The following is a 25,259-nucleotide window of genomic DNA, read 5'->3' as shown; positions in this document are numbered from 1 at the left end:
CAAGTCGTCCCTATTGTTGAAACATTTATTGTGCATATAATGTTACTGCATTGTTTACTATTCTGAGTATACAGAAACTCTATTTGCATAATTTTAGGTGATTTTTTCCTTTTACTGCCATTTACATTTTTACTTTCAGAATTAGCTTTTTTTATAATCCCTTGAGAAATATAAATAGGTGTCACTAACAATGCCTTTACTTCTAAATACTTTTACTGAACACTTCTTTTCCTTAAGAGAATACACACAAAATAAAGAGATTACAGTCATAGTCAGAGCCAGATTTATATTGGTGGAACCTGTGGGTATATAACCTTTGGAGTCTGAAGCAACACCCCACTGCTAGGATTGCTTTTCTTTTTGGTTCTACTGGTGCGTGAATACCATGAAAATGTGTAAAAAGCTTATGTGAAGTGACTGTTAGCTAAGGAAACTGCACTGAAACTATTCACCAGATGGTACTTTACCCCAGTTAAACTACATGTAATATTTCCTACCTTTTTTACAACTATGCTTCAGAAACTGCAACTCCATTGGTTCATTCTCACACACTTTCTGGGACTGTGCTGGAATCACATATATATGGAAACAACTTGAGAAATTTGCCTCTAAGATTTCAAACTACAATGTCAAACTGACAGTTCAGAACTGTCTTCTGTTCTCCCCTATTTTAGGCCTCCCCATATAGCACATGAGACTAATCCACACAATCTGTGTTGCGATCCACTGGCTGTTTGCTTTTCACTGGAAATCCCCCACAGTTCCATTAGATCAATTGAAAACGAGAATTAACAATATAAACCTTATGGAAAAAATCTATCACATTGTTCAAAATTCGATCCATATATATATATAATAAAAAATGGGACCCATGGTTTGAACATTCTGCTACTTTCTTTAATCCCATCTAAATCACATAATTCCTTTTGCTGATCTGTTTATCCTAATAACACTTATGGTTTTATATCTACTTTTTGACCCTCATCTTAATTTTCTACTCTTTAGAACTATGTTTTATTATTGTTACATAAGATTTGTATAGTTTACTATTGTTGATTTTTGACTCCTGGACATTTTCTTATGTGTACTCTTTTTTTTGTATGCCATTTTGCTTTTTGTACCACCATTTTGTACCAAACTGTGAGCCGGGGTAGCGTATCGCATATACGCTACGCTGCCGTAAGTCAGAGAGGCAAGTACTGTATTCACAAAGCACTTGCCTCCTAAGTTACGGTGGCGTAGCGTAAATGGGCCGGCCTAAGCGCGTCTAATTCAAATGAGGAACAGGGGGGCGTGTTTTATGTAAATGATTCATGACCTGACGTGATTGACGTTTTTTACGAACGGCGCATGCCCCCTCCGTGGACATATCCCAGTGTGCATTGCTCCAAAGTACGCCGTTTTGACGTGAACGTAAATTACGTCCAGCCCTATTCACGTACGACTTACGCAAACGACGTAAAAAGGTAGGCTTGTTCTGACTTGCATGGGCTGCGCCACCTAGGGAGCAGCTTTATCTTTACGCCGGCGTATCACTTACGTAAATGGCGTAACTAATTGCGACGGGCGCACATACGTTTCTGAATCGGCGTATCTAATTATTTGCATATTCTATGCCAAACTCAACGGAAGCGCCACCTAGCAGCCAGCGTAAATATGCACCCTAAGATACGACGGTGTAGGAGACTTACGCCGCTCGTATCTTAGCCTAATTTAAGCGTTTATGGTTTCCAGAATACGCTTAAATTCCCGACGGCGTAGATTCAGAGTTACGACGGCGTATCTACTGATACGCCGGCATAACTGTCTATGAATCCAGCTATGTGTGTCTGTTTATTGTGTCAATATCTGTACAGGGATTGGGAACACCTGCCTACTTTCCACTATGGACAATAAGGCCTCGTACACACGATAGGTTAACCAGAGGACAAGGGTCTGATAGACCGTTTTCATCGGTCAAAACCGATCGTGTGTGGGCCCCATAGGTTATTTAACCAACGGTCAAAAAAAAGCCAACTTGTTTTAAATTTAACAGATGGATTCCTAACCGATAGGTCAAAATCGATCGTTAGTAGGCACAACCATCGGTTAAAAATCCATGCATGCTCAAAAGTCGACGCATGGTTGGAAGCATTGAACTTCGTTTTTTTCAGCAATTAGTTGTGTTTTACGTCACCGCGTTCTGACACGATCGTTTTTTTAACCGATGGTGTGTAGGCGCAACGGACCATCAGTCAGCTTCATCGGTTAACCAATGACAACGGTCCTTCAGACCGTTCTCATCGGATGGACTGATCGTGTTTACGAGGCTTTAGCCCAACACATCTTTTTAGTATTAAGCCTCGTACACACGACCGTTTTTTCTCTGCAAGAAACAGGCAAGATAACTGCTGGCAGAGCTTTTTGCAGAGAAAACCGTTCGTGTGTATGGTTTTTCGTTGAGAAAACTGCTGGGAATCTCGACGAGAAAAATAGAGAACCTGCTCTCTATTTTCTCGTTGGGATTCTCAGCAGTGTTTTCCTCCTGAGAAACCCGAGCGTGTGTATGCTTACCTGCCTCCATGGAAACCCATGCATGCTCGATGAGACTTCGACGTATATGCGCGGTAGCTTCCAAGCCATAGGTAGGGTGAAGCAAGATGGCGGCGACGGCATCGAATGTGACGAGCACATGCTCGTCCTAGTCGATGACGTCACCGCGTTCTTGCTATTCAAAAAAACTGCGGTTCTTTTGAAAGTGCGTCTGTACACAGGGCTTGGCAAGAAAATCTTGCCAGGAATCCCGTCGAGAAAACCAACGTTTTTTTTTCCGACGGGATTCTTGCCCGTGTGTACAGGGCTTGACACTCCAGTCATCCGCTGCTTATGGTGGTATTTGAGGACATCCACATTTATCCTGATCATATGACACGTAACTTTAGTAACCATTTATTGGTAATTTATCAGTAATTTATTCTACACTATAATTTAGCATTTAGCAATATTCAGTATGCTTTAAATGGACGCAGGATAAAGAACCATCATACAAAAGCTATTTAATTCCTCATTCCTTTGCCTGTACTGCATTCAAATGTTTTGCTCAGTAAAAGTGATGAGCTAATCAATTTGCCTAAACTCAGGACCATATCAGATCAAGACTAATCTGTGTTTATTGGAAGAAATGAGCAAATCAATGTTCCCAAACCTAAGACCATATCAGATCATGACTAATCTTTGATAAAAAGTATTGAGCAAATCATTTTTCCCAAACTTAGGTTTAACTCAGTTCAAGATACAGTAAATCTATGAATGCAGAAATTCACAAACTTTTGGCAATTCTTACTAAACTAATTCTTATTAGAGAGATTAGTAGGGTCTCTTAGTTGTTGGAAAAACAACAGCAAGTAGCTTTTTATATTGTGAACTATAAATAGCGGTATATGCATTATACCTTATTATGCAGCAGGTGGCACTGCAGAGTTATAATGTGTATTCTATGGTAATGTAATAAAAGGAAGTGTTTGCTTTCCTCTTTGTGCACTTGTTTGTCATTCTCTTCCTGTTCCATGATGTAAAGACATGTTCTGATATTCCTCAATAAAAGGAAAGTATTCTGCTGTATAAAAGAAGCTTCCAGCACATGATTCAATACCCTGCCAGTAGGTTATGGTCCCAGGCACCCAGCAGCACCCAGTGGCATTGGAGAGGATACTACAAGCCCAGGCACTGGAAAGAATTATACAGTGATTCCGTAAGTAGGGATGAGCCGAACCCCCCATTCGGTTCGCACCAGAACCTTCGAACAGACCGAACTTTCGCGCAAACATTTAGAACCCCATTGACGTCTATGGGACTCGAACGTTCAAATTCAAAAGTGCTCATTTTAAAGCCAAATATGCAAGTTATTGTCGAAAAACAGGTTTCAGATCCCGGGTCTTGCCCCAGGGAACATGTATCAATGGAAAAAAAAGTTTGAAAAACAGTAGTTTTTTCTGGAGCAGTGATTTTAATGATGTTTAAAGTGAAAAAAAAAATAAAAAATTCCTTTAAATATCGTACCTGCTGGGTGTCTATAGTATGCCTGTGAAGTGGCACATGTTTAGAACTGTCCCTGCACAAAATGACATTACTATAAGAAAAAAGTAATTTAAAACTGCTTGCGGCTTTAATGTAATGTCTGGTCCCTGCAATATGGATGAAAATCATTGAAAAAAATAGCATGGGTTTCCCCCAACTCCCCCCAGGTCATTACAAGCCCCTTTGGCCCTATATACTTTGAACAGCAGTATATAGGCGGTGCAAACAAGACAGGTACTGTAGGTTTGTTGTTAAGTAGAATCTGTTTGTAATTGTGAACTGGTACTTTTTTAAAGTGTAGCTCCAGCCATAAAATCTATTTTAAGCTTTTCTGAAAACACAGAGAAGGGTTATCACCCCTGTAACATTTGTTTTGCTGTCTGTGTGCATCTGTTCAGAAGATTGCAATTCACTTTCTGTCCCAATGACAAATTATTTTTTGAAAATTTGGGTTTTTTAGTGAAACAAGGATTGGTGATAAAGCATCAGTGGACAGGAGACACCTCTTATAGAAGAGAATTTCCCTTCCTAGGGGTAGATTTCCACTCACTTCCTGTTGTCTCCTTCCTTTTGCAAGTAGGAGTCATTTGTAAGTTGAGATGTTTGAAAGTAGGGGCTGCCGTATATACTCTGCATAAATTTGGGCCCTAGGTGTTGGTGTTGCCACAACACTGTAAGCCCTCACAGTTAGTCTTGGTGGGCGCTGGAACGCCCTGCTGTGTGAACTATTATGTCAAGAACTGTAATTACATGCCATTGTTGAACAGTGGTAGAAAAATTGGGCCTTTGGTGCTGGCGCTGGTGCCACAACACTGTAAGTCCTCACAGTTACTCTTGGTGGGCACAGGAATGGGCCCTGCTGTGAAATATTAGATCAAGAATTGTAATTACATGCCCCTGTTGAACAGGGGCAGAAAAATTGGGCCTTTGTTGGTGGTGGTGCTGGTGCCACAATACTGCAACCCCTCACAGATACTCTAGTTGGAGCGCAGGAATGAGCACGCTCAAAGTATTGCATCAAAAATTGTAATTACACGCCCTTGTTAAACAGGGGCAGAAAAATTGGGCCTTAGGCACTGGTGCTGGTGCCACAACACTGCAACCCCTCACAGATACTCTAGTTGGAGCGCAGGAATGAGCCCGCTGCAAAGTATTGCATCAAAAATTGTAATTACACTCCCCTGTTAAACAGGGGCAGAAAAATTGGGCCTTAGGCACTGGTGCTGGTGCCCATAACCAAAAATGTTCTTACAAGCTATCAGCATGATCATTGAGGAGGAAAAGGATAGTCACTCAGCATAACAGGATAGTCACTCAGCATCATCATAGGCAGTCTTGAAGGGATCTGACATTTCAAAAAAAAATATTCAGTTACATCAGCATCAGGTGCTTGGTAGCTGGTGGTGATCAAGCCTGATTCATTTTTATGAAGGTCAGTCGATCGACCGAGTCGGTGGAGAGGCGCACCCTGTAATCGGTTACAAAGCCTCTAGCAGCACTGAATGTGCGTTCTGAAAGAACGCTGGATACAGGACAAGCCAGTAGCTCAATTGCGTACTGTGCAAGCTCTGGCCAGTGATCCATCCTCACGACCCAGTAAGCCAGAGGATTTTCGATGGGAAAGGTGTTCAAGTCTGATCTTGCCCCTAGGTATTCCCGCACCATGTGAAACAGACGCTGGCGATGGTTGCTGGAACCGTTCATACCTTGGGGCTGCAGACTAAAAAATTGCCTGAACGCATCGCTCAGACGGCCACCTTCTCCACCGCTCCTTCTGTGACTGACCGAAGCCTCAGCAACACGTTGTCCAGGACCAGGATTTTGTAACCTCCCAGTACCTTCTGGCAAGGCCTCCCGAAGATGTTTCATCTTCTGCTCCCTCTGTTCCGGCAAGATAAGGTCTGCAACCTTACTCTTGTAACATGGATCAAGGAGGGTTGCCAGCCAGTAATGATCCCTCTCCTTGATAGCAGGAATACAAGGATCCTTTTGCAGGCTTTGCAGGATCAGGGAGGCCATACAACGTAGGTTTGCTGAGGCATTCGGTGCGGAGTCCTCTGGGTCACTGAGGACGACATGATCCGCAGCCACCTCGTCCCAGCCACGTACAAGTCCATGGGTTCCTTGGGACTGTAATTGATCTCTTGAAGACTGCTGCTGATGCTGAGTGCTAGGCTCCACCTCCATGCTGACACAATCCTCCTCCTCCTCCTCCTCCTTGTCCTCTTCCTGTGTGATAGGCGGGCAAGCAGGAACACTGTCTGGATAAAGGGGGCCTTGAGAGGTAAGGAAGTCCTCCTCTTCCTCCCTCTGTTCTGCCTTAAGGGCCCTGTCCATTATTCCACGCAGCGTGTGCTCCAACAGGTGAATAAGAGGGACAGTCTCACTGATGCATACACTGTCACTGCTCACCATCCTCGTGGCCTCCTAAAATGGTGACAGGACAGTCCATGCATCCCTGATCATGGCCCACTGGCGTGGGGAAAAAAACCAAGCTCCCCTGACCCTGTCCTACTGCCATATTGGCACAGATACTCATTGATGGCCCTCTGCTGCGTGTGCAGCCGCTGCAGCATGTCCGACGTAGAGTTCCACCTGGTGGGCATGTCACAGATTAGGCAGTTCTTGGGCAGGTTGTTTTCCCTTTGGAGGTCTGCCAGCCGAGCACTGGCATTATATGACCGTTTGAAATGCACACAGACTTTCCTGGCCTGCTTCAGGACATCCTGTAAGCCCAGGTACCTACCCAAGAACCGCTGCACCACCAAGTTAAGGACATGAGCAAAACAGCAAGACATGAGGTGTAATTCTACACCTTCAGTCCTATCAGTGCAGGCTTCAGAGATGACTGAGGGTATAGTAGGGTTGGAGATCCCAGCTGATGAGGAGCAAGGGGAGGTCCGCTTTGTTCTTTGGTGTGGGTCTTTGAGGTATTCTTGCCAATGAACTGCATGGCAGGTCGACATATATCTGGTCAAGCATGTGGTGCCCAAGCGGGTGATGTTTTGACCACGCGAGATACGCTTGAGACATATGTTGCAAATAGCAGCGGTGAGATCTGATGCACTCGTCTCAAAAACGGCCCACACCAAAGAACTTTTGGAATAACGCTGAGAGACAGCAGCGCCCTGCACATGCATAGCTCTGCGTTGTGATGCAGTCGGTGTGCTGCCCTTAAGCTGGCCCCTGGAGGGAATCCTGCCTCGTTGGAGATGTGCCTGTGCCTCCTCCTCCTCCTCTCTCCTATCAGGCACCCACGTAGAGTCAGTGACCTCATCATCCCTTCCCTCCTCATCACTGTAGAAAACCTGCAGCTGGGGGAACATGACTGCCAGATTGCTGTCCTTCTTGGGCACCCTCTCTCTCTGGGCTCACGTTACTGCCTTCCTCTAGCCATGTACCATCATCAGAGCCTTCAAAACACTGCGCATCCTCATGCAGCATGTACCCAACACTGTGGTCAAACAGTTCGAGGAACTCCTCAGGAGGACATGGTAGGGCTAGGGAAGGAATGACTGATGCCATTGAGCAGAGGCCGCCTTGGCAGCTGCTTTGCCAGACAAAGTAGCCTGAGCCTGGGTGAGAGAGGATGAGGAGGATGAGGACGGCTTGGTCATTCACTCTACCAAGTCTTTGGCATGTTGCGGCTCAACGCGGCCAGCTGCTGAAAAAAAGGACGAGCGTGTCCCACGGCCACGTGCTGATGAGGATGCACCGTGTCCACCACGACCAGCACTCTAGACGCAGAGCCTGCTTGCCCTCTTTTATCGGCTCGTGACTGTCTGCCTCTCCTTGTTGTCCTTCCAGACATACTAATTGCCTGCAAACTGCAGAGGACACAGGCAGTACACACACCACATAGTTTTAGGTGCACACTGCAGAGGACACAGGCAGTACACACAGTTACTCTTGGTGGGCACAGGAATGGGCCCTGCTGTGAAATATTAGATCAAGAATTGTAATTACATGCCCCTGTTGAACAGGGGCAGAAAAATTGGGCCTTTGTTGGTGGTGGTGCTGGTGCCACAATACTGCAACCCCTCACAGATACTCTAGTTGGAGCGCAGGAATGAGCACGCTCAAAGTATTGCATCAAAAATTGTAATTACACGCCCTTGTTAAACAGGGGCAGAAAAATTGGGCCTTAGGCACTGGTGCTGGTGCCACAACACTGCAACCCCTCACAGATACTCTAGTTGGAGCGCAGGAATGAGCCCGCTGCAAAGTATTGCATCAAAAATTGTAATTACACTCCCCTGTTAAACAGGGGCAGAAAAATTGGGCCTTAGGCACTGGTGCTGGTGCCCATAACCAAAAATGTTCTTACAAGCTATCAGCATGATCATTGAGGAGGAAAAGGATAGTCACTCAGCATAACAGGATAGTCACTCAGCATCATCATAGGCAGTCTTGAAGGGATCTGACATTTCAAAAAAAAATATTCAGTTACATCAGCATCAGGTGCTTGGTAGCTGGTGGTGATCAAGCCTGATTCATTTTTTTGAAGGTCAGTCGATCGACCGAGTCGGTGGAGAGGCGCACCCTGTAATCGGTTACAAAGCCTCTAGCAGCACTGAATGTGCGTTCTGAAAGAACGCTGGATACAGGACAAGCCAGTAGCTCAATTGCGTACTGTGCAAGCTCTGGCCAGTGATCCATCCTCACGACCCAGTAAGCCAGAGGATTTTCGATGGGAAAGGTGTTCAAGTCTGATCTTGCCCCTAGGTATTCCCGCACCATGTGAAACAGACGCTGGCGATGGTTGCTGGAACCGTTCATACCTTGGGGCTGCAGACTAAAAAATTGCCTGAACGCATCGCTCAGACGGCCACCTTCTCCACCGCTCCTTCTGTGACTGACCGAAGCCTCAGCAACACGTTGTCCAGGACCAGGATTTTGTAACCTCCCAGTACCTTCTGGCAAGGCCTCCCGAAGATGTTTCATCTTCTGCTCCCTCTGTTCCGGCAAGATAAGGTCTGCAACCTTACTCTTGTAACATGGATCAAGGAGGGTTGCCAGCCAGTAATGATCCCTCTCCTTGATAGCAGGAATACAAGGATCCTTTTGCAGGCTTTGCAGGATCAGGGAGGCCATACAACGTAGGTTTGCTGAGGCATTCGATGCGGAGTCCTCTGGGTCACTGAGGACGACATGATCCGCAGCCACCTCGTCCCAGCCACGTACAAGTCCATGGGTTCCTTGGGACTGTAATTGATCTCTTGAAGACTGCTGCTGATGCTGAGTGCTAGGCTCCACCTCCATGCTGACACAATCCTCCTCCTCCTCCTCCTCCTTGTCCTCTTCCTGTGTGATAGGCGGGCAAGCAGGAACACTGTCTGGATAAAGGGGGCCTTGAGAGGTAAGGAAGTCCTCCTCTTCCTCCCTCTGTTCTGCCTTAAGGGCCCTGTCCATTATTCCACGCAGCGTGTGCTCCAACAGGTGAATAAGAGGGACAGTCTCACTGATGCATACACTGTCACTGCTCACCATCCTCGTGGCCTCCTAAAATGGTGACAGGACAGTCCATGCATCCCTGATCATGGCCCACTGGCGTGGGGAAAAAAACCAAGCTCCCCTGACCCTGTCCTACTGCCATATTGGCACAGATACTCATTGATGGCCCTCTGCTGCGTGTGCAGCCGCTGCAGCATGTCCGACGTAGAGTTCCACCTGGTGGGCATGTCACAGATTAGGCAGTTCTTGGGCAGGTTGTATTCCCTTTGGAGGTCTGCCAGCCGAGCACTGGCATTATATGACCGTTTGAAATGCACACAGACTTTCCTGGCCTGCTTCAGGACATCCTGTAAGCCCAGGTACCTACCCAAGAACCGCTGCACCACCAAGTTAAGGACATGAGCAAAACAGCAAGACATGAGGTGTAATTCTACACCTTCAGTCCTATCAGTGCAGGCTTCAGAGATGACTGAGGGTATAGTAGGGTTGGAGATCCCAGCTGATGAGGAGCAAGGGGAGGTCCGCTTTGTTCTTTGGTGTGGGTCTTTGAGGTATTCTTGCCAATGAACTGCATGGCAGGTCGACATATATCTGGTCAAGCATGTGGTGCCCAAGCGGGTGATGTTTTGACCATGCGAGATACGCTTGAGACATATGTTGCAAATAGCAGCGGTGAGATCTGATGCACTCGTCTCAAAAACGGCCCACACCAAAGAACTTTTGGAATAACGCTGAGAGACAGCAGCGCCCTGCACATGCATAGCTCTGCGTTGTGATGCAGTCGGTGTGCTGCCCTTAAGCTGGCCCCTGGAGGGAATCCTGCCTCGTTGGAGATGTGCCTGTGCCTCCTCCTCCTCCTCTCTCCTATCAGGCACCCACGTAGAGTCAGTGACCTCATCATCCCTTCCCTCCTCATCACTGTAGAAAACCTGCAGCTGGGGGAACATGACTGCCAGATTGCTGTCCTTCTTGGGCACCCCCTCTCTCTGGGCTCACGTTACTGCCTTCCTCTAGCCATGTACCATCATCAGAGCCTTCAAAACACTGCGCATCCTCATGCAGCATGTACCCAACACTGTGGTCAAACAGTTCGAGGAACTCCTCAGGAGGACATGGTAGGGCTAGGGAAGGAATGACTGATGCCATTGAGCAGAGGCCGCCTTGGCAGCTGCTTTGCCAGACAAAGTAGCCTGAGCCTGGGTGAGAGAGGATGAGGAGGATGAGGACGGCTTGGTCATTCACTCTACCAAGTCTTTGGCATGTTGCGGCTCAACGCGGCCAGCTGCTGAAAAAAAGGACGAGCGTGTCCCACGGCCACGTGCTGATGAGGATGCACCGTGTCCACCACGACCAGCACTCTAGACGCAGAGCCTGCTTGCCCTCTTTTATCGGCTCGTGACTGTCTGCCTCTCCTTGTTGTCCTTCCAGACATACTAATTGCCTGCAAACTGCAGAGGACACAGGCAGTACACACACCACATAGTTTTAGGTGCACACTGCAGAGGACACAGGCAGTACACACACCACGTAGCTTTAGGTGCAAACTGCAGAGGACACAGGCAGTACACACCACATAGCTTTAGGTGCAAACTGCAGAGGACACGACAGTACACACCACATAGCTTTAGGTGCAAACTGCAGAGGACACGGGCAGTACACACCACGTAGCTTTAGGTGCACACTGCAGCGGACACAGGCAGTACACACCACGTAGCTTTAGGTGCACACTGCAGAGGGCACGGGCCATACACACGCAGCTCCGGCCACTCACAGCGCCAAAGCCGCGAACCCGGAAGAAACGCAGAGGCAACATGTCAGCTCCCTCAGTGGTGACTGGGAGGCAATGCTTCGTTCTAAGGTAAATATTTCATAATGAACTAGTATGCAGTGCAATATGCCTTTGCCATACAGGTTTTTTTTTCGGGCATACAACCACTAAGTTCCAGGGTGATGAAGGCACAATTCACAATAATAAACAATTCCTGGCAAAAGGAAAACTGAATGATCCCCTATACAGGCTCATCACCACAGACCAGCAAGCCAATATAGGGCCAGATTCAGATAGAATCGCCTATATTTAGGCAGGCGTAGCGTATCTCAGATACACTACACCGCTGTAACTTAGTGAGGCAGGTCCCGTATTCAGAAAGAACTTGCGCCCTAAGTTACGGCGGCGTAGTGTAAATGGGCCGGCGTAAGCCCGCGTAATTCAAAGTAGGCTGGTAGTGGGCGTGTTGTATGTAAATGACTCGTGACCCCACGTAATTGACGCTCCTAACGGCGCATGCGCCGTCCGTGAACGTATCCCAGTGCGCATGCTCAAAATCACGTCGCAAATGGTCAATGCTTTCGACGTGAACGTAACTTACGCACAGCCCTATTTGCGTACGACTTACGCAAACGACGTAAACCACGTAGAATTCAACGCTGTTCCGACGTCCATACTTAACATTTGCTATGCCTCATATAGCAGGGGGTAACTTTACGCTGACAAAAGCCTTACGTAAACTACCTATATCAATGCGCCGGGCACACGTACGTTTCTGAATTGGCGTATCTAGCTCATTTGCATATTCTACGCGTAAATCTACGGAAGCGCCCCTAGCGGCCATCGTAAATATGCAACTAAGATACGACGGCGTAAGAGACTTACGCCGGTGGTATCTTAGACAAATTCTGGCGTATCTGATTCTTTGAATCAGGCGCCAAGATACAACGCCTCACACTCAGAGTTACGACGGCGTAACTCCTTTCTGAATCTGGCCCATAGTCTCTAATGACATACACAACAATCAGAACTATCAGAAGATTTGACAATCGCGCCTTGCAAAGTGCTCATGAAATGCAAGTGCTGTATAGAAGCAAAAGCCACACATGCTCCCCTTCCACAGGCTTCTCAAAGAAAAACTACCCACTCCCTGCAGCTCATACACAGTGATGTATGCGGTACAATGAAAACCCCCACGTCTGGCGATATTTACTGACTTTCATTGATGATTATTCCAGGTACACAACTACTTATCTGATGAAACACAAGAATGAAACATCAGAGAAACTTCAAAGAGTTTGTTGCCATGTCTAGCAACAAATTCCAATGCAAACCGTCAATAATGTGCACCGACAATGGAGGAGAATACATAAGCAAAGAAGTAGCCTCGTACCTAAAGAGACAAGGAATAGTACACCAGACAACCACACCATACACTCCTGAACAAAATGGTGTAGCAGAAAGGAAAAATCACACTCTTATAGAAATGGCCAGGTGCATGTTTTCGGATGCCAACCTAAAATTCCTTTCAAGTCTTAACCCTGTATTAAACTGCTCTCCTAAATAATTTATCCCTCTATGCTACCAAACAAACCAATTGTATTACTCTTATTAACACCCTCTCAGCCAGTTTTCATCAACTCTTTATTTAGTTCACATCTCCTCAGAATACAGTAAGGACTTTTTGGAACACAGTGGTTGAAGACCCGTCTACCAACGAACTGTATGTGTTTTGTTTTGACTTATTTTTGGTGCTGAAGATAAGCAGACTTTATTTGATGCTGAAAGCTAAGTGGACTTTTCGTTTATAGTTTTCCTTGTGTGCTGAGAAAAGCCTTATTTTTTGTTGACCTATGAATAAAAGCCTTTTTATGTTCAGGTCGAACAGTTTGTGCACTTATTCCAACCGAGCTATAGCCCCCGAACGTTACACCGCATTGAATACATTCCTTTTTTGAACGTATTACTACATAAGAGGCAAAAAATGTCTCTGACACTCAACCTAACCATCTGACCGCTGAACCCCATTCACTCCCAAATACTCTGGTAACCCTCATGCTCTATTGTGTGATCTCTAAGCCATATCTTCAATCACTTCCTCTCTACTGGCATCTTCCTCTCCAAAATCTGCACTGGTAATCCTCATAGCCACAAATGTTTCCCAGGACTGCACACCAATGTAGTGAATCACAAAACAAATGATCACAAAGTGGCTTCAGCTGGCTCTCCACCCATCAGGAACGCCACTCTAACATGTGTCACCAGTGTAGGGCTTAATCAGAGAGGCAGCAGAGGTTTCTGTGCTGTGTGCTCACTGGGTCCTCCCAGCCCAGAGGCCAAGCTGTCAAGGCCAGCTGCTTGGGAGCTTTTGATTCTGTGACCACTGCGACAGCCCATCAAAGTGGTCACATGATCAGTGAGACTTTTCTGTCCTTGGGCATAATATCCCATTTAAAGGGACACCGGGTTGGGCTGGAAGGGGTTAAAAAGCTCCTACTACCTGTTCCCATTTACCTTAAAACTTCAAGAATGTTTGGTCTACAACCATATGAACTGCTACCTGACCAAAAAAAACCTTCTAGACCCCCAACAGTCTGGCTTTGGCCCACAACACTCCACAGAAACAAAGTTTCTAAAACTCACTAACAACTTACTGGTAAAACTAATGGTCACTACCCCATACTCATACTTTTAGAGATTTCAACTTGCCTTTGACCACACACACTCCTCCTCAAAACACTTCACTCCAAGACTCTGCACATTCCTCAGTTTTCTTCTACCTATCAATGCCCTCCTTCAGTGTCACTTACAACTTCATCTCCTCTTCTCCTCTTCCACTTTTTGTAGGGGGTCCCCCAAGACTCTGTCTTTGGACCCTTTATTTTGCCTTTCTACACATCCTCTCTTGCTCAGTTGATTGCCTCCAATGGCTTCCAATTCCATCACTATGATGACAACACCCAAGTCTTTCTTTCTGCTATTTAATAACTGATGTATTATTATGGATATTATACATCTCTCTATAACATTTTTTTTCCAAAATTGAGCTCCCTTCCCTGGATCTTGAATAAAGATCATTAGGACAACTATCAGTTCATCCCCCTCATATCAGTGTACTTGGTGTAACCCCGTCCCATTCAGCACCACATCCAATCACTGTCCAAATCTTGCCGCCTTCACCTCTAACATTTCCAAAATATGCCCCTTCTTAACCACTTGCTTACTGGGCACATATACCCCCTTGCTGCCCAGGCGAAATTTCAGCTTTCGGCATTATTTTTCCCACAAATAAAGCTTTCTTCTGGTGGTATTTGATCACCTGTGCGGTTTTTGTTTTTTGCGATGTAAACAAAAATAGAGCGTCAATTTTGAAAAAAAAAAACACAATATTTTTTAGTTTTTGCTATAATAAATATCCCATTTAAAAAAAAAAAAACGTTTTTTTTTTTCATTTTAATCCGATACGTATTCTGCGATTTTTGTCACGACTGCAATTTTACGGCGGACACATCGGACACTTTTGACATATTTTTGGGACCATTTACATTTATACAGCGAACAGTGCTATAAAAATGCACTGGTTACTGTATAAATGTGACTGGGAAGGGGTTAACACTAGGGGGCATCAAGGGGTTAAATATGTACCCTGGGAGTGATTCTTACTGTGAGGGGAGGGGGACTGACTGGGGTAGGTGACCGATGGTTGTCCCTATGTACAAGGGACACACCATTGGTCTCCTCTCCCTGACAGGATGTGGAGCTTTGTGTTTACGCACAGAGCTCCACGTCCCTGGCTCTGTGATTGCCGATCGTGGGTGCCAGGTGGCCATCGCAGCCGCCAGGCACGTGCATCGGCACCCCCCAGTGGCGCGCCGCCGGAGGCCTCCCGGCAGATCAGAGCTACCTTGCAGCCGTAAATAGTCGGTCGCAGGGTGGGAATTGGTTAAAGGAGTTGTAAATGAAATTGTTTATCCCCTAAATAGCTTCCTTTACCTTAGTGCAGTGCTCCTTCACTTACCTCATCCTTCGATTTTGCTTTTAAATGTCCTTATTTCTTCTGAGAAATGCTCACTTCCTGTTCTTCTGTCTGTAACTCACCACCGTATTGCGAGGCTTTCTTCCTGGTGTGGAGAACGCCTCTCGAGGGGGGAGGGGGCGAGCAGGAGTGTCAGGACGCCCACTAACACACAGCTCCTTTCTCTATCTGCAAAGTAGAGAGTGTCCTGACTTGCCTGCTCGCCCCCTCCCCCCTCAAGAGGCTTTCTCGGTGGTGAGTTACAGACAGAAGAACAGGAAGTGAGCATTTCTCAGAAGAAATAAGGACATTTAAAAGCAAAATCGAAGGATGAGGTAAGTGAAGGAGGACTGCACTAAGGTAAAGGAAGCTATTTTGGAAAAAAAAAAATTCCTTTACAACCCCTTTAAACAATGAAACTGCCAAGTTACTTATGCACTCCCTTGTTATCCCTTGCCTTGACTATTGCAACTCTCTCCTCATTGACCTACCTCTACACAGACTATCCCCTTTCAGTCTAAGATGAATCCTGTTGTCAAAATTATCTACCTCCCCAACCAATCGGTGTCCACCACCCTTCTCTGACCAATGCCTCCACTGGCTTCTTCTCACATAATGAATAGAATTAGGAATACTAAAAACAACATACAAAGCCATCCACTGCTCTTCCCTGAGCACCTTCACTAAACTTGTCTCAAAATATCACCCAAAATTCAGTCTTAGCTCCTCCAAAGGCTTCCTGCTCCCTATCTTCCTTGTTATCTCATCCTACACTTGCCACCCAGACTTTTCTAGAGCCTCTCCCCTATTCTGGATTGCTGTACCCCAATCTCTATGGCTATCTCATACTAAGTCCACCTTTAGGCAATCCCTGAAAGCTCATCTCATCAGGGAAGCCTACCCTTGCCTCTACCTAAAAACTTATACCTTCTTCATCAATGTATCACTCACACTTTCACCAGTAGGGCCCTACTAACCCTCATGCTATAAAATAACTTGGCTTGGCATAAACATTTTAGGTTGATCTTGTAATTGCATACAATTATATTTCCAAAAATCTACTTCACAAGATGTAGTTATAGATTTTTTTTACTTGTTGCCCAATATCTCATTAGCAGCATGTTTATAATATACTGCCAATAAATAGTTAGATCTATGTTTAGCAAACAGATTTAATCACCAGTGTAGCCCTAGTGAACTCCTGTGAAGAGTTTGCTTAAATCGTAAATAAACCTAAAAATAAAATCTAAAATAAATTAAAAGTTGACCCCGTTAGCTTTATGTCATAATGTACTAGTATGCACAGCAGCTAACTATTCCTGATCACAAACTGTCATCCCTCTCTACTCCAACGCGCACTGGCAAATGACTGCTTAGAACCCAGTCTTCCATAGTTAACTGACTGGCATACAAGAAAACACACATATTGGCACTTCTAAGCCACATGACCCAAGTTTAAAGGCCAGCAAGCACATTTATTGTTAGTGTGTTGCTATGGTGTCAACATTGCACAGAGATGTGACTTTTCAGCAAATGGGTTGGAATCCTCTTATACCCACAATTGACCTAAACCCAAACCTCATCCCTAGTTAGCCTGTTTTAATATCATTAATTTTGAATGGCACCCCAACTCACTAAGGCAATGCAGTGCCAGTGAAAATGCCTTGCAGCGCAAATAATGCAAGGTAGTGCACGTTGTCGTGTGTTGTGTTGCGCTGTGTTAGAATGAGGCCTAGTACACACGAGAGGATTTATCCGCGGATACGGTCCACCGGACCGTATCCGCGGATAAATCCTCTCGAGGATTTCCACGGATTTGGATCCGATGGAGTGTACTCACCATCGGATCGAAATCCGCGCCGAAATCCCCTCGCGATGACGTGTCGCGCCGTCGCCGCGATGATGACGCGGCGACGTGCGCGACGCTGTCATAAAAGGAATTCCACGCATGCGTCGAATCATTACGACGCATGCGGGGGATCCCTTCGGACGGATTGATCCGGTGAGTCTGTACAGACCAGCGGATCAATCCGTTGGGATGGATTCCAGCGGATAGATTTTAAAGCATGTCTTCAAATTTTTATCCGCTGGAAATCCATCCCAGGGGATAAAAATCTGCGGAAACAGATCCGCTGGATTGTACACACCAGGGGATCTATCCGCTGGAGCCGGTCCGCGGATCAATTCCAGCGGATGGATCCTCTCGTGTGTACGGGGCCTCAGTGCTGCATGTTATTTTTTTTTATCTGTTCTGGTGCATTGGCAGCTCATTAGAAATAAAAGGTCAGCCACAACATACATAAACACAGGACACAAAGTGCAATAATAAAATGAGCATGAATGGCAATATGTGAATGGGCCCTTATTTACTAACACAGAACAAGCATGAAGATGAAGATGTTAAACTTGCCTGATACTTATTCTGGGAAAGTGACTCATAAAATATTGAATCCAGAGGCTCAGCATAAGAGGTCAGCTTTAGACGTTTACATATATCTTTCACAACAGGTTTCCTTTAAATCCTAGGTGATTATTTATAAAGATAGTTTAGAAGCAGAATATTGTGTACCATATAGAAGGAGTCATGTAGGAAGTTCTGCATTTCACCAGAGTTATTTTGCTTCAAATATTTTAGCTAAATCCAGCCTTTTATTGCAGCAGAAAAAAGCTTCTTGATGAACGTTCTTTGCTACATCACTGCTTTCAAATATTTTCTGGGATACAGTTCAATGAAAAAAAATCTACAAAAAGAGTAAAAAGGCATTTAAACGATGCAGAAAAGCCAGTTTGCAGCAGACACATACAGGCAACAGAAGTCATGTGCAGAAAACGGAAAATTGTATCATACTTACCAGTAATTTTCCTTTCCTGGTGCCTATCCATGGCAGCATACCTGTGACAAGCTCCGCCTTGGCTCCTCCCTCAGGACTAGTGAATATTATAAAAGTGTTGGTTAGCACAGCCCCCACATTCTCCGTAATATAGAATACCGAAGGGAGGGATTGTATGCTGCCATGGATAGGCACCAGGAAAGGAAAATTACTGGTAAGTATGATACAATTTTCCGTTTTCCTGGTGCCTCCATGGCAGCATACCTGTGACAAATAACTAGCTGAGATGGGTGGGATGATTCAAAGAGTTTTTTTTTTTTTTTTATCATTTAAAAGAAGAACCAAAAGGCCTATTCGCCGTCTGACTGCCGAACTCCACTGATGAAAAAGAGCTCCACTCTGCAAATTTTTCAGAAACATATGCTGGGACGCCCCAGTCGTTGCGCTGCGAATAGCTTCAATTGATACACTCGCTCTTGCCGCCCAAGAGGCAGGAACCGCTCTGGTGGAGTACGCCCAGACTGCCAAAGAGGATCACAGTCCTTTTGCCCTGTACACCTTGTGGACGAGCCACAAGGCAATCGTTCTTGCTGGCGCCTCCATGCCCTTGTTTTCCAACCTAGGGAGTTAAAAACAACCTGGTAGAGTCCCTGAAGGATGCCGTAGCCTGCGGATGTCACCTGAAAGTGGAGAAAATGTCCAGCTCGTGAAGGGAACCTGAGCCCTGTCTTGAAAATGTTGGAAGCGCCCAAGTTTATGACATGTTCGAGGATGATATGACCTTGGGGCTAAATCCCCGAACAGTTCCGAGTTCCACTCTGTCAGGATAGAATATGATATGATTATAATCCGCTCCTAAATCTGGGAGTACTGCAAACATGTCTGCCAGAGATTATGGCTATGAAGAAGAATAGCTGCATGGTTAGATTCCAAAGCGATGTTGACTCTGAAGGGACAAGAGGTGAATTGGCTAAGGACTCTAGGATGATAGCAAGGTCCCGAGTGGAAAAGATTGTTTAGTTGGCGATCGGCTCTTTGACGGCTTTGAAAAATTGGATTATTAATAAATCCTCTGTCCATTTTAACTGGCTGCTGCTGAAATTGCCGCTGCACGTACCCTTAGTGTACTCAAGCAAGACCTAGGTCTAAGCCTGCCTGCAAGCATTCAAGAATTTGAGAGGATGATGGAGAATCTGGAACACCGCTTCTGCCAATCATGAAGGCCCAGAACCTGTTCCGCACCTTGTTTGTGGTTGTACTGGATGGACTTGAGTCTTTTCTCAACTTGATCAACAATGTAACTATATAAGCCTATCCTATATCCTGTTTGTGGATGGCTTTCTTGCCCTGAGCAGGGTTGCGATAACCTTGTTGGAACATCCTATGGATTGGAACCTTTCCCTTTCATCTGCCAGATGTGAAGATCCAACCTGTGGGGAACTGGATAGGTGCGACGTACTTATGACAGGAGAAAGGTATTATTGGAACCCTGACTGAAGGCTTGGTATTTAGGTACATTGTTGTGGGAAAACAAGGATGTCTTGGCCAGTGCGGTAGGCCTGCTATCACCGTCATGGTTCCTACCATGAGGCTCCACAGGAGCTTTGGAATGAGAGACCCTGGAAAAAAAAGGCATAGACCAGGTTGCAGGGATCGCATCTACTGCTTCTGCTTGGGGATGAGGAGGCCTCGGGACGAACTTTGAAATCTTGGTGCTGTCGCAAATAGGTCCGGCTCGAGGGGACCCACTGGACCACTATCTAGGTGAAAACTTTCTGGTGCAGAAACCATTCTTTGGAATCAACGAACCCCCGAGATAGGTGGACGGCCCTTGAATTGAGATGACTGGGCAGAAAGGCTGTTTTTAAGTCTTTAGATTCCTTTCTGCCCAAAGGATTATTGTTTCCACTTCCCTCAGCAGGTCCTGCTGTGCATTCCTTCTTGTCAGTGCCAATAAGACACTGCAGCCCTCTTGGCCATTCGGAGGTGGGAACTGGGTTGCCTGTACCTCAAATTTCTAGTGTTAGCAATGCAAAAGGAAGGATTCCTGAACCTCCAGGCTATTCGATACAAGGCATGTTGTATGGAAGGACCATCTTCCCTGCCCTGAGATCTGGATCTAGTGTGAGCCCCCACTTGCCGCACTGGTATCGGTAGTAGTTGTGATCCAGTTGACATGTCCTGATGGATGCGATTTCATAAGCGTGTATTTCTTCATCCACCCATGTAGACTCCTGGGCATCAGGGTCGTCAGGTATATGGATTGAGATAGATACGGTCTGTTCTGTCGCCTCCAAAACTCTGGCTGGAAATGTCTCGAATGCTAATACCATAGTGATGCATGACCACATCTGGCCTATTAGGCTCAGACAGTTCAATGCCCACAGGTAGGATGTCACACTGACTCCCTTCATCTGCCGAATAGTGGACTTTACCTTTGAGGCGGGAAGTTTACTGTACTGTTCTGTTCCACTAATTGGGCTGGATTCTTCACCATGGGACAAAGGTCATCCCTGTAGTGGTGTACTTCAGAGTCCTAATTCTCCTGGAGGGGTTATGATAGCAATTAGGATCTTCATAAAGACTTTTGGTGATGTGCAGAGGCCGAATGGGAAGGCTCAAAAAATGAAGATGTACATGCCCCACTGCAAACCCTGGATATTTCAGGAGAGGAGTACAGGTACATGCAGGTAAGCATCCTGCAAGTCTATTGATAACATCCAATACCTCGGTTGGAATAAACGAACAATCGTTTGAAGCGAAACCATTTAGAGATTTCCAGGAGGATCTTAGCGAGTTAGACTCTTCAGATCCATCACGGAACTCCAACCTTCGTTTCTCTTGGGAACTAGAAACAGGGTGGAGTAAAAACCGAGAATCTCTCTGATAGAGGTACTGGGACCACTGCTTGCTGCTCCTGCACAGGAGAGAAGAAAAAACACTGTAGTGCTTCAGATTTTCTGGGGGAACCTCGACACCCTTGTCGGAAAAAAATAAGATTTGGAGGGGGGGTGTCTATAAACGCCCAGAAGTGACCATATTCAACTGTGAAGACTACCCACGGATCCTTGCACCTTGAACCCGGATCCTCGAGAAGTACTTGAGTCTGACCCCCCTTGGGAAAAAGGATTTGGCAGAATCCTGTGGAGGTAGGCATGAGCTTCCGCATACGGGCTTGAGGAAGGTGGAATGCTTGCTTCTCTAGCTCTGCCTACAGCCTTCTTCCGTCTGGACTGTCTGTAGTCCTCACTCTTGGAGTATTAAAAACTTGGTGCGAATGAGCTGGAGCACCCGGGTCGTCTGTCTTGGGGTAACAGGCCTAATTTCCCGCCATTGATGCGAGAGATGGTCTTACCCAATTTCTCCCTAAACAAGGCTTTCCCGTCAGAAGGTATCTTGTACCAGCCCTGTTTTGAGGCAATATCTGTTGACTATGGTTCCAGTCACAAGGCCCGTTTGGCCATGACTATGTGGAGCATTGACCCAGGGGAGCATAGAAAAGAATCGATTGCGGATTCACCAATAAGATCTGCTTAGAGCTTAGCTCATCTAAGGCCCTGGTGGTATCCCCCTTGGGATATCCAGTTGCATTGCGCACTCCATCACATCTGTCCAGACGTAAAGGGGGGTGGACATTGATGTCAGGGCCATCGCAGGATTACAAGTGTTTGCCCACCGTCTGGTGGAAGATCAAGATCCAACCTTCTGTCTAGTGGGTGCCTAAGTGAAGTCGAGTCCCCTTTTTTTATTTTTTATACAAGAGACATAGAAAACAAAACAGCAGTCGGCCAGTATTTACTGAGCCGAACAAGGCCCAACATGGCCCATTACACAGGTACAATCAGTGACCTCTAAGTGAGGTTGAGTCTTACATGGGCAATGTGACGTTCTTTGCCAACTTTACCACCACTCCATCGACTACTGGAGGGCTTCCAAGCATTGCGGAAACTGCTTTTGAGGAGGTATAACTTTCCTAGTTGAACAATGGAGAATTCTCTCTCCGTCCTCTTCCACTCTTCCTCAATCACACTCCTGAATTTGCCCATGAGAGGGAAAAGGCAATCTGGAGGAGAAAAGGGAGGCACGATTTAGACTTCTGTGCCAGTCTCCTCCCAGCCGATTGCTAGTTTCACCACCTGCACATACGGCTGGACCGTGGTGAAAGCGAAACAAAAGGCATCATGGACATCGGAGAAGTCCCCTGAGATAGTATTCTCTTCCTGATGTTTGAAGGAAGAGACAGGCGTTGGGCGAGATTTCACTTGAAGATGGCCCGGGAATGGACGCCTCCGCCGATTGCTCCAGAGTAGAAGATGCCGGTTGTTGTGGCGGCATTGTGGGGCCCAAATCCGCAAAGGAACTCTCTCCCGCGTATTTGGTAGGTCCGCCATTTGCAGGCTTTGGCCCTCTGCCACTGGGCAATTCCGCCAGACCGGTTTGTCTGGAAGTGGGGTGACTCCACGGGTCTGACATTTCGGGGATCTAGGCTTCAAAGAGCGCGAGTGACGGCGTTTATTTGGCCGATGATTACCTGCCACTCCTATGATCCCTATGCCTGGACGACCCGTCTCCACGTGGACTAGAGTCACCATGGTCCACATGTCGCCTTGAGGTTCTCTTAGACATCTTCTGGCGTACAGGGCTGAAAAGAAAGTACCAGCCTCAGTGCACTCTTTTCCTTTAAGATCTGTAAGCTTACCTGAACGTAGGTCCTTACCTCATCTGTAGAGTAGGATCTTGTACAGGTGGCGAATGGCTCACACTGAGTGGATTTAGCAGAAGTAGCAGCCAAGAAAAGAATAAAGAGGAAACCAGGGGTCAGATCCTAATCTGGGGATTTACCTCTGAATAAATGGTGTGATTTTTTTTTTTTTTTATTTTTTTTTATTCCCGGAGACACGAAAAAATATATATTTTATTTTATATGTGTATTTATCTTTAATTATTATCTTTTACTTAAGCTATATTTCTTCTACTTCCCTTTTTTTTTTTTTTTTTTTACTTAAATAAACATATAATACACGTATCCGTCTTATTTTTAAAAGAAAACATATGTATGCATACATTATTATTATTTTTTTTTTTTTTACTTTTACTTACCTGAAGAGAAGAGAGTGTTTCCCTGGAGCCATCTGACTGCGTAGTACTTCCTGCAACCTTTAGGTGTCTCACTGAAGCCACTAGAGGGATCCATAGAGGCGAAGAATGCTTGAGACTTGTGCCTGACATCTTGTGGGCAAAAAGCGTCGCTCTGCCCTCATCCAAAATGGCCACCGCAGCCTCCGGATCCACCGCGCATGCGCCGACCGTCGGGACGAGAACCCGGAAGACGCGCACCGCCGGCGCATGCGCAGAACGCGACTGAGGACGCCTGAACATAAATAAAAAGCCGGCGCTAAGCGAGCGCGGCTCCTAAGGAGCTGGAAAAGTTTACAGGGGGCTAGGCACAATAAGAAAGGGGAATGAATACAAAGAGGACTAGTGCAAGGCAGGATTGGGAGAAAACCTGGAGAGAAAACAAAAGTAAATGCAGAAATGGCTGCTACCTCTGTAGCCAACAACTGAGCAAATGCCTAAACACCACTGTGCAGATAGAGCTCTTAGTTAAGAGACAAACTGCTTGTCCCAAAAGATCCTACAGAAGGGACTCCCTACCTTATCAGCGCATTTAGCTGCCCAAGAGAAGGGACCGCGTCCAGGAGAGGCTTGAACCCAGACGGAAGCTGCCGAATGCAGAAGGTAAGGACAACCGACCAGAATTCACTGCCATGAGGTATGAGGAAAAAAAGGAGAATGTGGGGGCTGTGCTAACCAACACTTTTATAATATTCACTAGTCCTGAGGGAGGAGCCAAGGCGGAGCTTGTCACAGGTATGCTGCCATGGAGGCACCAGGAAATACCTTTTACACCAGCATGTTCATTTTCAAAAAATGTGATATATTTTCAGCAAGGTCTTCTCTAAATGGTTTGATCTGTAATAAATATTTGTCATAAAAAGCGCCCACCGGGGCAACAATTATTACAGTGGCTCTAAAGTATGAATACTAAATATATTAATTAATCACACATGCATATATAAATGTACATGCATTGCTAACAATAGAAAATCAAAAGGGAAAAATATACTTTTATTTCTGTATTCAATTAAATAAAAATAAATCAGTATTCGAGCAATGTGAAGAACAATTATTATAGAAAGAAAAAATATATAAATCGCCCTACCCCCTAGCTATATGGTAATCTTAGTAAAAAACTTGATACACCAAAAATAAAAATGATCAAAAAATCAAATAATGATAAATATATATAACTAGTGACATATAATGATGTGACTCCTAATATGTCCGATAGTATAAAGCATCTAGTGCCTATTAATAAATATAGGGGCAGATTCAGGTATGTGAGATACGCTACGCCGCTGTAACTTACTTTTCAAAGCTTTGAATCCAGAAAGAATTTGCGCCTGTAAGTTACGGCGGCGTAGTGTATCTCTCGCGGTGTAACGGCGCGTAATTAAATTCGGCGAGTAGGGGGCGTGTTTCATTTAAATGAAGCGCGTCCCCGCGCCGAACTAACTGTGCATGCGCCGTCCCTAAATTTCCCGCCGTGCATTGCGCTAAATGACGTCGCAAGGACGTCATTGTTTTGACGTGGACGTAAATTACGTCCAGCCCCATTCACGGACGACTTACGCAAACAAAATAAAATATTTTCAAATTTGACGCGGGAACAACGGCCATACTTAACATTGCGTACGCCACCAAATAGCAGCTTTAACTATACGCCGAAAAAAGCCGAACGGAAACAACGTAAAAGAATGCGACGGCCGCTCGTACGTTATGTGGATTGTCGGAAATAGCTAATTTGCATACTTGACGCGGAATACGACCGGTACGCCACCCAGCGGACGCAGAAGAATTGCATCTAAGATCTGAAGGCGTACGAAGACGTACGCCTGTCGGATCTAACCCAGATGCCGTCGTATCTTGTTTTGAGGATTCAAAACAAAGATACGACGCAGGAAATTTGAAAGTACGCTGGCGTATCAGTATCAGTAGATACGCCGGCGTACTTTCTTTGTGGATCTGCCCCATAGGTTATAAAGCGACCATAAAAAATTAATAGATGTATTGA

Source organism: Rana temporaria, chromosome 1 (assembly GCF_905171775.1).
Source record: "Rana temporaria chromosome 1, aRanTem1.1, whole genome shotgun sequence".
In the NCBI taxonomy this organism is placed as follows: Eukaryota; Metazoa; Chordata; class Amphibia; order Anura; family Ranidae; genus Rana; species Rana temporaria.
The sequence above is the reverse complement of the archived record's forward strand: the minus strand, read 5'-3'. Positions refer to the sequence as shown.